Source organism: Bos javanicus, chromosome 4, assembly GCF_032452875.1.
Source record: "Bos javanicus breed banteng chromosome 4, ARS-OSU_banteng_1.0, whole genome shotgun sequence".
NCBI classification, from domain to species: Eukaryota; Metazoa; Chordata; class Mammalia; order Artiodactyla; family Bovidae; genus Bos; species Bos javanicus.
In genome coordinates, this window is record NC_083871.1 from 62,010,274 (window position 1) to 62,025,766 (window position 15,493).

At 38.8% G+C, this 15,493-nt stretch overlaps 1 long non-coding RNA gene across 1 annotated transcript in view; it reads right to left on the minus strand.

Annotated features, from left to right (window-relative positions):
* Positions 1-3,947: 3,947 nt before the first annotated feature.
* Positions 3,948-15,493, minus strand: part of LOC133246144 (uncharacterized) — a 73,742-nt gene continuing 62,196 nt past the window's right edge. The window contains exons 3-4 of the long non-coding RNA XR_009735931.1: positions 5,183-5,282; positions 3,948-4,789 (exon numbers count right to left, since the gene is read on the minus strand). This is a non-coding gene — a long non-coding RNA (uncharacterized LOC133246144). The remainder of the gene's footprint in view (positions 4,790-5,182; positions 5,283-15,493) is intronic.

The following is a 15,493-nucleotide window of genomic DNA, read 5'->3' on the forward strand; positions in this document are numbered from 1 at the left end:
TCTAGAGAAGTTAACATAGACTGTGTTAAGCTACTTAAAAGTGAATCCTGATTCAATGACCTATTTTGTTCTGTCATGCTGAGTCACTTACTTCACTGTGCCTCAATTTCCTCCCCCTGTAAAATATTGTGAGAAATCATTAAATGTTGCGAATATTGGTAAGAATCCTGAAATTGGTACTCAAATGACTGAATCTGGAGAAACTGGAATAGACAGTTCAAACAATTGTTTAAAACAATGCAAGATCAGGGCTTATGTTTTGTTTGTGACTTCTTGTTTTGAAATAATTTGACTTATAGAAAAGTTACAAACATAGAACAGAGTTCCTATGTACCTTTGATCCAGTTTCCCATAAGAGTTCAACAGTTTATGTGACCCCTAGCATAATAATCAAAATTAATAAATTAGCATTGTTATAATAATAATAGCAAATAACACATCTGCAGACTTCCTTTGGGATATCTTATTTACCTATGGTCCTTTCCCATGATGCTTTTCCCAAATGCCATGCATTTATCAGCTCTGCTTAGTCTCCAACTATGTGGACCATTTCTCAGCATCTCCTTGTCTTTGATGACTTTGACACTTTTGAAGAATATTAGTCAGTTTTTTGTACAATTTGCTATGTTTGCTATTTTCTCTTGATTAAATTGAGTTTTATGCATTTTTTAATCAGAGTTCACTGAAGTGATGTACCCTTCTCAGGACATCATAATCCAGGACTTCACAAAGTTGGTATCTTATGCCAGTGATGTTAGGTCCCATCACTTGATTAAGGTGCTATTTGCCAGGTTTCTCTATTATAAAATTACTAGTTTTACCTTTATAATTAATAAATATTTGGGGGGGACATGTTGAGATTATGAAAATATCCTGTTTCTAGTCCACTGATTTTAGTATCCACTGAAGGACCTTGCCTGAAACAAATATTAGTGTGGCGTTCTGTGTTCAGTTTTCTATTTCCTCACTTCCATTTTCCTTTTTTTTTTTTTGTAAGATAGACAGTCTTTTCATCCCCTACTTATTTTAAAATTCATTTGTTAATATTAGTAAGATTGATGAATATTTTATTCTATGGATCATAATCCAATTCTATTGCTATTTTATTTCTTGCTCAGATTGTTTCATTTTTAGTTGCTGGTAGTCCTTTCTGGTTGGACCCGATGTCTTTCTGATATGCTACCACTGGGTTTTGAGTACTTTCTTACTGTTTTGAGTACTTTCTTACTTTCTTACTGTCATCACAAGGTGCTCCAGACTCATCTTTTATTTTCTCTGCCCCAATTCTGGAGTTAACAACAGCTCCAGAAAAAGAACTTCAATCAAATCAAATCTTACAATATAAATATTAAACAGAATAAAATTAAAAACATAAAAATTTAATTTTCATTAAAAACTTTAATTTTTTTAAATTAAAAAATAAAACAAGATGGCATCATTTTTCCCCTTGGAATTTGGCTGCTACTTTGAATTACAGTTTCTTTCTCAGTCCTAGGTTGATAGTATTCATCTGATGAGCATAATATAATATCATGGAGCAGTGGAGGGGTGTTATATACAGGGTGAACAATACTAAAATTCACAGTTTAAAGATTAAGAATGTACACTCTAGAGTCAGATTCAGTTCAGTTCAGTTCAGTCGCTCAGTCATGTCCGACTCTTTGCGACCCCATGAATCGCAGCACGCCAGGCCTCCCGGTCCATCACCAACTCCTGGAGTTCACTCAGACTCACGTCCATTGAGTCAGTGATGCCATCCAGCCATCTCACCCTCTGTCGTCCCCTTCTCCTCCTGCCCCCAATCCCTCCCAGCATCAGAGTCTTTTCCAATGAGTCAACTCTTCGCATGAAGTGGCCAAAGTACTGGAGTTTCAGCTTCAGCATCATTCCCTCCAAAGAAATCCCAGGGCTGATCTCCTTCAGAATGGACTAGTTGGATCTCCTTGCAGTCCAAGGGACTCTCAAGAGTCTTCTCCAACACCACAGTTCAAAAGCATCTATTCTTCGGCACTCAGCTTTCTTCACAGTCCAACCCTCACATCCATACATGACCACAGGAAAAACCATAGCCTTGACTAGCTGGACCTTTGTTGGCAAAATAATGTCTCTGCTTTTCAATATGCCATCTAGGTTGGTCATAACTTTTCTTCCAAGGAGTAAGCATCTTTTAATTTCATGGCTGCAGAGATTCAAATGGTTCTTCTACAGTGGGACATCTTTAGTTTTAACTGTCCAACCTCAATTCTCCTGCCTTGTTTTGCCTCTGTCCACTCAAATTGGGAAATATTTAAGAGTATTGTCACTCATACCACTTAGGAGTCTAAATGTCTGTGAACAGATAAGGATATTTTATTTCATTTTAGAAAAATGAAGATAAGAAGCAAAAATTGGAGGGCATAATTTCCACAAGGATGTTTGTGACACTGGAATTTTGGGGAGTGCTTTGTATTTGTGATGTGTATGTGATGATCACATAGGTGGCTGAAGATTCATCGATATCCAGAAGATAAACCACAAGAAAAGCAACCAGGAACAACTCCATGCTGGCTGACTTTTCCCAGATCCTTGTGTTTTACCTGGAAATTTGTGCTTTGACTCAGATCCTAGCTCTGAATGTGAAATCTCACAACAAAAGAAATTAATCATTAAAGTTCTATGGGGAATTCTGGTCTTTTAAAAATCACTTGCATACCATTTCTCTGGGTGACATTTTCTGATCGACAAAGCTTGAGTCATGGGTCTGTTAACTTTTTACATTTTCTTGGCAAAACTCTATTAGTCTTTGCCCTGCTTCATTCTTGCGCTTTGCTGGAGCAGCCGTGAAGAGATACCCCACCGCTGCTCCTTATCTGGTATTTCCTCACCGCCGCCCCTTCTGACCTTGAACGTGGAATAGCTCCTCTAGGCCCTCCTGCGCCCGCGCAGCCACCGCTCCTTGGAGGTGGGGTTGCTCCTCCAGGCTGCCGCGCCTGGCCTCGGGCGTGGGGTAGGTCCTCCCGGCCGCCGCCCCTGGCCTCGGGAGTGGGGTAGGTCCTCCCGGCCGCCGCCCCTAACCTCGGAGCGGGTAGCTCCTCTCGGCTGCCGCCCTGACCTCGGACGTGGGGTAGCTCCTTAGCGCGGGCGGCTGCGACCGGCGCACTTAGCGCTTAGCGGCCGAGAGGAGCTACCCCACGTCCGAGGTCAGGGGCAGAAGCCGGGAGGACCCCATGCCCGAGGGCCGGCGACCAAGAGGAGCTACCCCACGTCCGAGGTCAGGGGCAGCGGCCCAGAGTGCCAGGCTGCAACGGCGCAGGAACAGCCGAGAGGAGAGTCGGATTGACTGGGCTCAGATTCTAATTCAACTCCTGATGAGCCATATGACACTAGGCATGTTACTTAATTTCTTTGTGTCTCAGTTTCTTCATGTGTAAAAGTGAGGTTAATAATAGTACTTAAAATGTTTAGAAGAGTTCTTGGCACATAAGAAGCATAAATTTTTACCACCAATTCATGGGGTCGCAAAGAGTCGGACACGACTGAGCGACTGAACTGAACTGAATTGAACTGATAGTGCTCTTTAAATCTTACAAAGGACTTTCCATTACATTAGCTCATTTTTATCACCAGTAACACTTGGTGTTATTTCAGAGAAGCTGAAACTTAGAAAGGTTAAGTGATTTTTCCAGGATCATATAGCTTGAAAGTGACAAAGACAAGACTCAAACTTCAATCATCCAACCACAAACTCTAGGTAGGAATGTAAGCACCAAGTGTGGAAAGCTGAACGTTAAAAAAACTAATAGGACAAAATTCCATCTTAACAAATTACCTGAGAACTTGTAGTCCTAAAGTCAGAACTTCAGTGAGGTCTTTTCCTGAATCTATTTGGATTTCTTAACCTGGTTTATGACAACAGCTTTAAAAAAAAGTAAAGAGCAACCTGATATATTTATGCAAAATTGTGTATCTGTGTTTTTTTTTTTTCCCTGGGAAAAGTGCTCACATATTTCATCAAATTCTCAAAGGAGTTCATAAATCCCAAAAGGTTATTAACTTTGCCTGGACTTCCTGAATTCTTGGACAACGTTCTTACGAGGAGTGGTTATTATGTATTTGGATGTTTATTTGAAGAGCCATATTGAGACAACTCTCATCTTGATGAGAAAACAGTTAAAATTTTTTTCTTACCTGTTCTTAAACTTTTTATCATGATAATTTTCAAACATTTAAAAAAGCGCAATTCCCTTATACCCACCACTCAGCTTAAAAAAATGTTTAATATAGAGTCAATCTTGTTTTACTAAAAACCCTCAAATACAAATAGCCCCCCTTTGATTATTTTAACAAAACCCCAATTCATTTCATTTTACCTGAAAATATTATAGATTGCCGTGTAAGTAAATCTCAATATAATCTCAATGTACCATAGAGAACCAATTATAAACTCCATTATTTATTCATTCAACAAAATTTTGTACATTTCAAGGCACTAGAGAAGGAAGATATCACATCACATGTTACTTTATGAAGTTCTAAGATTTGGGCCTTTAGATGCCTCAAAAATAGCTTAAGACCAAAAGTTAGGATTATTCCTCGATTTCTTACCTTCTCTCTGCAACTCCACCTTCCTATTAAATCTACGTGAAAGTCCAATCAGCTGCATTTCCAAAATATATACCAAATTTCTCCTTGTCTCTTCATTTCAGTTGCTGTTACCTTAACTGTAGCCACCGCTGGCTTTCTGCTGCACTCTGAAGAGTCTTTCAACTGGTTTACACGTTTCCACTCTTGTCTCTCTATATTCCGTTACCTGCTCAGGGAGATATGAATAGAAACATTAAAGACAACATAAATGCCCATCAGCCAAAGGATGAATAAATTGCAGTATTTTAATATAAGAGAATACTAACAATTGTAAATATAAATGAATAAGAAGAATTCTATGTGAATGAGCAAATCTCAAAAAAAATATAACAGAGGGGAAAAAGAGCAAGTCATAGAATTGATACAGTATGGTGCCATTCATGTAAAGTTTGAAAACATGCAAAGCCAATTACACATTAAGTTTTTTAAAAAACCAAGGCAGTGTTATACATATTGTTTATGGATATGTATGAGTGTGTGTGTGTGTGTGTGTGTGTGTGTGGTAAAAGCACAAAACATGCATGAGAATTGTAAACATAAAATTCAGAATAGGAGTTACCTTTAAAGAGAGAGGGGATTAGGTTCAAAAGGGGGGGATTTCAACAGAGTCTGATTTCTTGAGATATTCATTCTCTTGTTATCCATACATTCTCGGATACCTGAAATATTTTATAATTAAAAATAAATCAAGGTCACATAAAATTCTCCAGTGACTTTTCACTGTTCTTTAAATGAAATTCTAACCTCTTACCAAGGTACAACAACAGATCCTGTACAATCTGACCCCTTATTGCCTTCCCAACCACCTCTCTTCCCATCTCCCTATCAAGCACCACATTTTGACCTCAGTAAATTCGTTTCCTTGAAGAAGTTAAACTTTGTTCTGACCTTAGGACCTTTGGCACTAGCTTTGCCTCTACCCTTAGAACATTCTCCTGTATATACCCATTTGGCTTCTCTTTATTCAAGTCTCCACTCAAGCAAACCTTTGTTTGACCAGCCTACTTAAAATAGTCCCCACCTATTTTGTTTTTCTCTACACATCACCCTTTCATTCCCTTAACAGTACTCATTACCCTTCACAGTCTCTTGTTTATATATTTATTGAATGACTTCTACTGGAATGTAAGCTCCTTCGCTGTCTTTCTTACTGCTAGATCCCTGGCAAATACAACAGTGCCTCATGCAAAGGAAGCACTTGATACATTTTTGTTTAATGAGCAAATTCATGCTTATTCTGAATAACCAGACAAATTTCCCTAGCCTTCTGCTTGTAAAGTAATAGAGCCTAGAAACTACTTTTTGTTTGTTTGTTTCTTTTCCAGCTGTTATAGGTTTTCTTTACTACAATTTGCATCAAAGGGTAATAAATCAAATTTTGTATTTTGATGATAGGCATTGGTATCAGCTCCTTTTCACTGTTCCTAATGTTGACTATAAGCTTGGGTGATGTAGTAAGTCCATATGTACTTTGATGTACTGTCATGTATCAACTGCTGAGTAATGTTGCTTTCTTTATCTTATATTTTCTCTACAACGCTAACCTGGAAATATATGTTGAAACCATCAGTTCCTTCCTAGAATGGAAGAGCAATCTCAAGGGCATTTTGCCATGTTTCTATTTGTCATAAGTAGAATTAGGAATAATTATTGATATTGTAGAATGTTTTTAAAACACGCGCTCCTTAGTGAATTCATCTTTGGCCTTTTATAAACAATGGAGATTCTTTTGTCAGGAGTGTGTCTCTGCCCTGTGGAGGCTACACTGAGATAACAGTCTTGGGATGCATAGCTCACTTAATTAATTTTCCTCTGGAAGTTACTTCAAATATTCAGTTTTCTAGAAATATTTTTTTCTTTTTTGCATTTGAAATCTATGCTGCACAATTTTTGACTTCATCACTTAATTCAACAGTAATTCAAAAAGTCTTCCAAGGTTGATAGGTTTAATCTTTGGGTTAAAGATAAACATATATGCTTTTCTTCTTTCTGGCTGGGTCTAGTTCTCCAGCTAAGAAACAGAGCATATGTCTTACATTAGAGAATCTTATCAGGCTCAGAAGATGTATTCCCGTTTCCTGTTCATACCACGCTTACATGCTGTGGAGCTAAATTATAATCATAGCTGCTATGCTATTTTTAAAATGCAGTTTCAGTTTGAGCTCCTGGCTCCGTTTTAGAACCATGACCATACTGCCACTGTCTCCTTACAGGAGCTATTTTAGAGTATCTATGTGATTGAAATAAGAAATATGCTAACATCCTCCTGGAAACCAATGAATCTTTCTACCTTGTTGGGAAGTAGAGTTGATAAGTGGGATGTACAAAAAGTTTCTTTGAAAATTGAATAAGGGGATTTGATGTCTAAGTTGCATTTACTTGTTTAACAGAGAGAGGTGGGGGAAAAGTTGATCTGACAAGCCTATGAGAAAACAACTATCTTGCTTTAGCATTATACAAAAACCTCAATATATCCTTAAAACTAAATAAAAGCAGAGATTTGGCATTTATCTGTGACCTAGTTAATCTGGGGGATAAAGTTACCTTGCAAAGTGAAGTCTGCTTATTTATTGTTGGTGGGAGTTGATATTGGCCAGTTTTTGTGGGCTTGTTTGAAATATCTGACTTGCTGCTTACAACTACTAAATTATCTAGATAATTCTGTGCTGTGTATGTTCAACCATATCCTATTATTAGTCTTCATATGTAAAAGTTTAGATGAGTCTTCCTCCCAGTTTCATAATTCAAGAAAGAGACTTGCATTTTAATTTGTTTCCATTTGACAGAAATATTTATCACTTAGAGTATAAACGGGCACAGATTAAGGATGGGTCAGCAAGTCACAGAATAAATCTCTTTCAACTGTTCCCCTGGAGAAGAGTTCCTGAAGTAGTTCTTCATATGTTAAAATTCTAACGTTCCTCATCAGAGCCCTAATTTTGGCATCAAGACGTTGGATCATTTGCGTTCAAACATCTGTTGTTTCTGGATGGCTTTAAAATTCCATTGCAAGTTCAAAAATGCTTAAATTGCAAAGCATGTCCTTATGAGAAGTATCTACTTGGTGGATGTTTGTCCTTCTCTCTCACGAATCTTCCAGGAACACTTCATTTAGGCCTATAATATCTGGTCTGTTTCTCTATGCTTAGCAGTAACATGAAGTGTTTCTTTTTCTCAGATCCCAGTTTCAAAGATTCAGCTTTGGGCATGGAATGCCTTTCCCTACTAAGTTTATTCTTTATGTGTTTGGAATGCACTGGAATCTATGTAAATACTTTTCAAAATCAGAACTTGCTATTTTCTTTCACTCTTGTACTTGCCATTGCCTGACTACTTCATACCAATTTCTATAGAACTTTGCAAGTTCTAGCAAGATTTTTTTGGAGAAAGATAATTGCAATCAGATAAAGGGCAAATGTAGTACAAACTTCTTTTTCAGAGAAATGGTTGCATTATGGCTTTCTTTTTTTTTTTTTTAAATCATTCCTTGAAACATCCCATCTAAGAGATAGGATTGCAAGTGGAAAATGAATTAGAAGAATAAATGTTCTACTGAAAAAATTGAGTTTTTGATGAACATGTATTGAAGAGGGTCAAGTTCTTACAACTCTCTCACCAAGCTACTGAACTCCCTAACTCTGCGTTCTTCCAAAATGTTTGAGAATATTTTAAAGTTAGGATGGATAGACATTTACAAAAAGTAGGATGGTTTTTTTGTGGGGGGGGGGTTAAACTACTCCATTGCCAATTTGACTGGGATTTAAGATCATTTGAAAACTGTTAGAGTTTAGGCAACCCTTAAATAATGAGTCTTGGCATTCATTTCCTACATTCAGTCCTGGATCTAAAGAAAACAATTTGAGACATATTTTCTTTCGTATACAAACTCTGTGTTTTCTCTTTCAACTCGATAATGGTCATAAATTAATACAGAGTGTACTATCCTAAGAACTACAGTGTATTAAGTAAATGATTTATAGTAAAACAAAATAAACCATGGAAAGGTCTCAGCCCAAGGACCCTTCCGTGTTAGTGGTTGATTCTCCAATTCTCAGCCTCTGTACTCTTCCCATAGTAGCAGCCACCGCTCCAGGATCACTCGTTGACTACCATGTGGGTCATTAACTCTATTCTTTCCTTGGCCCCTTGACTTCTTTATCTCCAGATGCACAAAACAAGTTTCAAATCCAGCCCGGCCATTGACTTTCTGGACTTTTACCCTCTCAGTCTTAGCTCTGCTTTTCCACAGAAGTAATTGTGATGTTTGGAAGGCTGCCCATCTCAGAGTATGCTCTATGGTTTCCTCTTTTCTCCAACCTCTTAAAAAAAAAAAAAAAGAACATCACACACAACTTAGGGATTTTCTCTCTTTAAAGAAATCATTACTACTCCTTATCCATTGCTCTGAAAGGGTACTATTAGGTTGTGTTCTATCCTTTATTGTTATCCTTGTGAACATTTGAAAAATCCTTGCTACTGGGGTCCAAGTTCCATGCTGGGCTGTTTTCATCTCTGTCAAGGATAGTCTAGCCCCCATCACTGAGAGCAGAAGGGTTGAGACACGAGGACGTGACCTGAGGCACACCTGTATTGGAGAGCTCTCTGCAAGACATGCCACTGCTGCTTGGATAATCTTTTGATGTTCATAATTTCTGGAGCATGAAGAGGGTCTCTACAGGAGAACCCAAGCAAATCTCTGATGCAAATTATTTATATTGATAACCCATGTTCATACAAACTAGTTGACAAAATCTAAGTGGCAGCCATTTCTGAACACTGCTTCTAAAGTTAATAATTGCCATTTTCAAATCCCAGTGACAAAACGCACGAACAGCCCCAGTCCAGGCAGCATCTGTGAGTCTGGGGTGTGCTCAGCAGCTGGGCAATGACCTGATGCAATGGCCTGGTGGCTGGAATTGTAGACATCCTGCTGGGCCTGTGAATCTGGGCCTGGCAACACTCTCTGGCAATGAAACTTTTCTAAATCATGGACCCTTTGGAGAATGTGAAGAAAGCTATTTATCATATGTGGCAGGAGAGAAAGAGAGAAAGAAAAGAGAGAGGAGAGAGAGAGAACAGACAGATACAGAAATTGAGAAAAAAGGGACAGAAGAGAAGGAAGAGAGGATTCAAAAAGCCAGCATGGGGGTAAGAACCAGAGAGAGGCAGTAAGATGCCAGGCTCTAGATTCAAACAGATTTGGTTTTAAATCTTCATTTTCAAGCTGTGTGATTCTGGGAAAGTTACTTATCTTCTCCATCTTAGTTTCTGTCTCTATAAAAAGGAGCAAAAAAGAACACCCATCTCAGATTTTTGTGAGGATCAAATGAGATAATGCATTTAAAAGCATGTAGCCCAGTGAATGGACTGCTTTAAAACTTTCTCACTTCACACTGTGTTGAAGACCCTTCCTCATATATGGTATTTGTGTTTATTTATTTACTTAGGTATCTGTTTATTAAAAAAGGGTATCACTAGAATCTAATGTATATGGGCCTATATGACATCTGGAGAGATTCTCATTGCTGTTTTTGCAGGGACAGTTAAAAATAAATGATGTTAGACGGCTTTTAGAGGGGATGACTGTGCCATTTTTAAATATACTGATTCAATGGTTCAAATGCCTAAATTGGAGTCACAAGGCTTCTATTCATGCATTCTTTCACTTGACCAGGGTTCACTAGGGCCAAGCCAAGTGTCAAGTTAGGTAGGCCTCAGAGTGTATGGGGTGGATGGGGGGTCTGTAGTGGGGAACTATACAGAGGCTCTGTCCTGACTGAGTCCAAAGATTTTCCTCCTTGCCCTACCCCTCTGATGGGCAGGAGAAAGTTTCTCCCATTGTACCAGAAGGCAATGCTAGGCCTTCCCAAGTTGTTACACAGTCAGAGGGGAAAGAGAGAGAAAGGTACCTCAAAGTAGATGATAGGCTTCATTTCTGTTCCCTCTGAACCCATTTTCACATCATTCTGTTCTGACTCTGACTCACTGACTCATGCTGGCCAGAGCACGTTCCCACTTCAGTTCTCACATCTGTAAAATGGAATGATGTTAATTTCCCTCCTTAGAGATAGCTACAACTTGAAAAATTAATAAGTTATACTTGGAAAGCATTTTAACCTCACAACTGAAAAGGAGAAAAGTTCAAGGTATAGTTTATATATTCATTGCATTTAATAAAATATTTTCTTGCAGATGATGTTCTTCAAGATAGGCATGGATAATTTCAATTTAATAATTCAACCCCAGGGACTTCCCTGGTGATCTAGTGGCTAAGACTCTGCACTCCCAGTGCTAGGGGCCCAGGTCGAATCCCTGGTCAGGGACCTAGTTCTCATATGGCACAACTAAGAGTTTGCATGCCACAACTCAGACCTGGCACAGCCAAATGAACAAACATTTTTTAAAAACTAAAAAAATTCAACCCAACTATATTTATTGAACACTAATTGCAAAATCCCTGGGTCGGGAAGATCCCCTGGAGAAAAAAGTGGCAACCCACTCCAGTACTCTTGCCAGGAAAATCTCATGGACAGAGCAGACTGGTGGACTACAATCCACGTGGTTGCAGAGTCGGACACGACTAAAGTGACTGAACATGCACTACAAAAAGATAGAAAAATGATTAAGATTCCATCTTTGCCCCTCAGTTGGTAAACTGAACTACTTTCTGATTTTCCTTGGGTACTTCCAAAGGGACCTATTTATCCAATTGCATATTAAAAATTAACCTTCATATGACTAACTGGATCCTTACCTATTCTTCCATGTACATCCCACAAAGAGGTTAGAAAGAAATTCAATACTTCGCACCTGATGATTTTAATCTATTAAAACCTTCTGAAAACAAAGTATATACAAGAGGAAGGGTGTTTATTGATTCTATTTGCTAGCTAATAAGCAGGGTGAAACAGAAGAGGGAGAAAGGAATGTGCATGGAGGACTGTCTGTCCACACTTGGAGAGCTACTGTCATCAACAACAACTCAGTAATTTCTCACATTCTTCCTTCTCCTTGTCTATAGGCTTACCCCAGCCTTTGCTGGGATTTGAAGTCTATTCTATTATTTAAAGACTGAAATCAGGATATGAGAAAAACATGGGGCATCATGTTTACTTTCAGCCTCAGTCTGTGATAGGGTTTTAACTGTTTAACTAAAGATAGTCTCCAGTTTGATTTCACCAGCATATTCCAACATTTCACTAGCATACTCCATGTAAGGTTACAAACCTATTTTAGCTGGATCCATTTTCCTCTGGGCAGATAAAGCTAAGATTGAAATATCAGAAGCAGTTCAACCAATCATTATGTATAAACCTCAGCCCATTTATATAATGCAATCCTTCTGGTAGCAATGACACAAAAGATGCAAATAAAGAAGATTGCAAGCCTATCAAAGTCCCAAATCATCTGTGGCAACCAGGCCACAGAACCTCTCCCTCCTTGAAAGTAAAATAGTTGCTCCAATGGTATACAAATGTATATAGTCTCTTTAGGAGGTAATTATAAATATCATGCTAGGAAGCTGAAGCACAAAAAGATTGAGTATTGTCGTCTAGAAGGTCATCCCACAAATCTCAGAAAAAGTAGTAAGTGTCCAGGCCTGGAATCCTTTATCCAGGCCATGAGATAGCACAGCCCATGTGAAAAAAGGACTGGCTAGTTTTCCAGCATAACATGGTATTTTATTTCACCATAGTAGACTGCTGGGAAATCTCTGGAGGCCCTGGCAGCTGCGTCTTGTCTTTAATATGAAGCCTGGGGGGAAGAGAAAGGGAGAGAGACTCATAATTCACAAGAGGCGCAGCCATAAGAAAGCCATTCTGAGCAACTGAATCAGACACAGAGGGGGAGCTGCTATTCCATTCCACAGTCAAGAATGCTTTTTGTCTTTCTTTCTCTCCTTATCGGCTGTGTCCTCATGAAAAGATCATTTATGGATGGTGGAATGAGTGCATCAGAGCCAGCTTCTGTTCTTTCCTTCTCTTCCCCCATTGCTGTGGTTCTGTAAAACAGTTTCTTTGTTAAAGGCTGAAACAGCAGATGCAGCTCAGATATTATCGTAAATAATTGGGGAGGGAGTATTTTATCTTGAATTGATCTAACACCATTTTTGTGTTGAAAGTAGTTCTATTTCTGATCCAAATATTCTAGAAAGTTGAGAGGCCTATAGAAAAGCAGTATTTTACATGTATCTCTTTAAAATGATGCAAAGTATGGGAAGAGCTAATAACGTCAATTAAGTAATACGTAGAATAAATGGACACAAAATGGCTTATGGGCTGGAATGAATTGGGAGTGGGCTTGTTGAAGAGGTAATAGAAAGTGTTAGATAAAGTATGAGTAAAGGCATAGGGCTGGGCATGGACTTAGTGAGTGTAAAAAGTAGGTGTAAAAAAAGACTTATTTATTAGTTACATAGAGTTAGAATTATTAACAGAAGGAAAAGCTGCTCAGGTTTTGAAGAAACTAAAAGTAAGTGTAATGTTTTAGAATGTTTCAATAATCAATTGCTATCCATGTTCATATTTGTGAAAAAAAGTTTTAGATATAGATGACAAAAGGATTTATAATTTATATTTTGTAATCCCACTAGTCACAGAATAATGATGCAGAACATTGTGGTGCATTTTCTTTCAAAAACTTTTTTTTTCAAAGTTTAGATTCCCCAGGGGCAGATCCTAATATTAGAATTCAAGTGCAAGTAGTTTATTTAGGAGGCGATTCCAGAAAACACCATTAGGGGAGTGAAAGTAGTCAGATGGAAGGAAAAGAAGCCAAAAAAGGGGTATGTTCTCAGATGAATCAGTTGGAGTGCAGTCATGCTGGGGAACTCAGAGTTGTTTCACTGAGGAATGAGGAAGCTGGAGTATTTATCCACTAACTCCTGTCAGTTGAGAGTTGATATGGGGGGCATTCGCTGTCCAAATGAGTCTCTCTGGGCCAGAAAAAGAATCCTAAGCAGAGTTGCAACTATTTGCAACCAAGAGCCCTCAATGTGTAGTGGGGAAATCGGTGCTATATAAGTAAACAGAAATTACATTTCTATTTGTAAAAATAGCTTTCCATGATTAGGTATTACACTACATATTTTACTTGCATTAATTCATCTATTTCTCATAGAAGTACTACAAGGTAGGTGCTACTCTTACCCCCTGAGGCTTAGATACTGAGATTAAAGGCTCTAGAAGAAAATATGAGAGTCATACTCCCACAGATAAATACCTGAAGTCAAAGAGATGATATACTTTCCAAAAGAGTTTTAATAACAACCTTATTCCCCTAGCTCCTCCCTCCTGCACATTTTCTCCTCTTTCTACCAACAAAGAGTTTTTTTCTTTGCAACTGTAAAAGTCTCTGTCTCTGAAAGAAACATTTATTTGAAAACAAAACCTTGAAACACAAAGGATCTTGAATGGATACCTGTCAGTTGTGTCTATGCAGCATCTCCTCCCCTATCTTCCTCCAGTACTGTATATTATTTCATTTGGGAGCAATGATCCACCCCTTCTTGCAGATTTCATGGGTTGCCAAACCAGTCTTCAGCCTGCTGAACCTGAGATCCAGACTTGACCAACGTAGTTCCATCTACTTGGCCACAGGGATTGGCTAGAAATGTGTCTGTGCACCAAGCTGAGCCAATTAGAGTCTTTTCCCTGGGACTTTATATCAGGCTTGGGGAAAGAGGTTGTTATCACTAGACTGAGATGATACAACCAGTAATGGTCTGAATCATGCTTTTCTTCTTCCCCACAGCAAGGTAGGGCAAGCCCATCTGCAGTAAGAGATAACGTAAACAGAACAGAGAGGTGAAGCAAGTGGACAGAGAAAGAGAGAGAAACAGAGATATAACTGCATTGCTAAGTCTCTGTAATCCTTTGAGGTCCACTCCTCCTGGACTTCCTTTCGCATGAACCAAATAAAAATAAACTGATAAATAGTAATCTTACTCCTTCCTTCCATCTTTCCTTTTTTCTTTCATCCTTGTTTATTTGTTTGTTTGTAGCTGGTTTGACTTGGGTTTCTGTTTATTTTTTTAAAGAAAATGATTTACTTATTTCTTTATTTTTGGCTGTGCTGGGTCTTTTTTTTACTGCATGGGCTCTCTCCAGTTGCAGAGAGTGAGGACTACTCTCTAGCTGTGGTGTGCAGGTTTCTCATTGTGGTGGTCTCTCTCTTGTTAGCGAGCACTGGGTTTAGGGCATGTGGGCCCTACCCAGGTTCTAGAGCATAGGCTGAGTAGTTGTGGTGCCCAGATTTAGTTGCTCCATGGCATGTGGGATCTTCCTGGATCAGGGATCAAACCAGTGTCTCCTGGACTGGCAGGCAGATTCTTTACCACTGAGTCACCAGGGAAGCCTGGGTTTCTGCTTCTTGCAACCAGATTGTTGACTAATTCAGGACAAAGTGCATTCTGACCATGAAGGATGTTTGTGGCCCTTAAGTTATATATTGGTGTAAGAGAGCAGGGGATGAAGAGAATCAAATTATGAGAGGACAGGCATGACCTTCTTTCATCCTTCATAACTTTATTTGCCTTCATAATTCTCAGGTCAATTTCAACTCTCTGAGGCATGAAGGAGGCCCCTGCCTTCGGGACATATTGAATTGCAATACCAGCATGAAGCCTGGTTTCCTATTGACTGCTGTCTTTGCCTGCAGCTACTGATGGCCTTCATCAGTAGAAAGCTAACTAGTCGGACCCTCTGAATTTTCCTTCCTACTCTTGAAACTCAAGGACATGGAGAACTCTAGTTTTATGGGGCACAAACTGATGGTTCTGTGAGTTGTAACCATGGCTTAAGCAGACTTTGACTTGTGTGATCCTCTAGAGAGTTAGCAGATCTAATATCTCAACATACTTTTATTAATC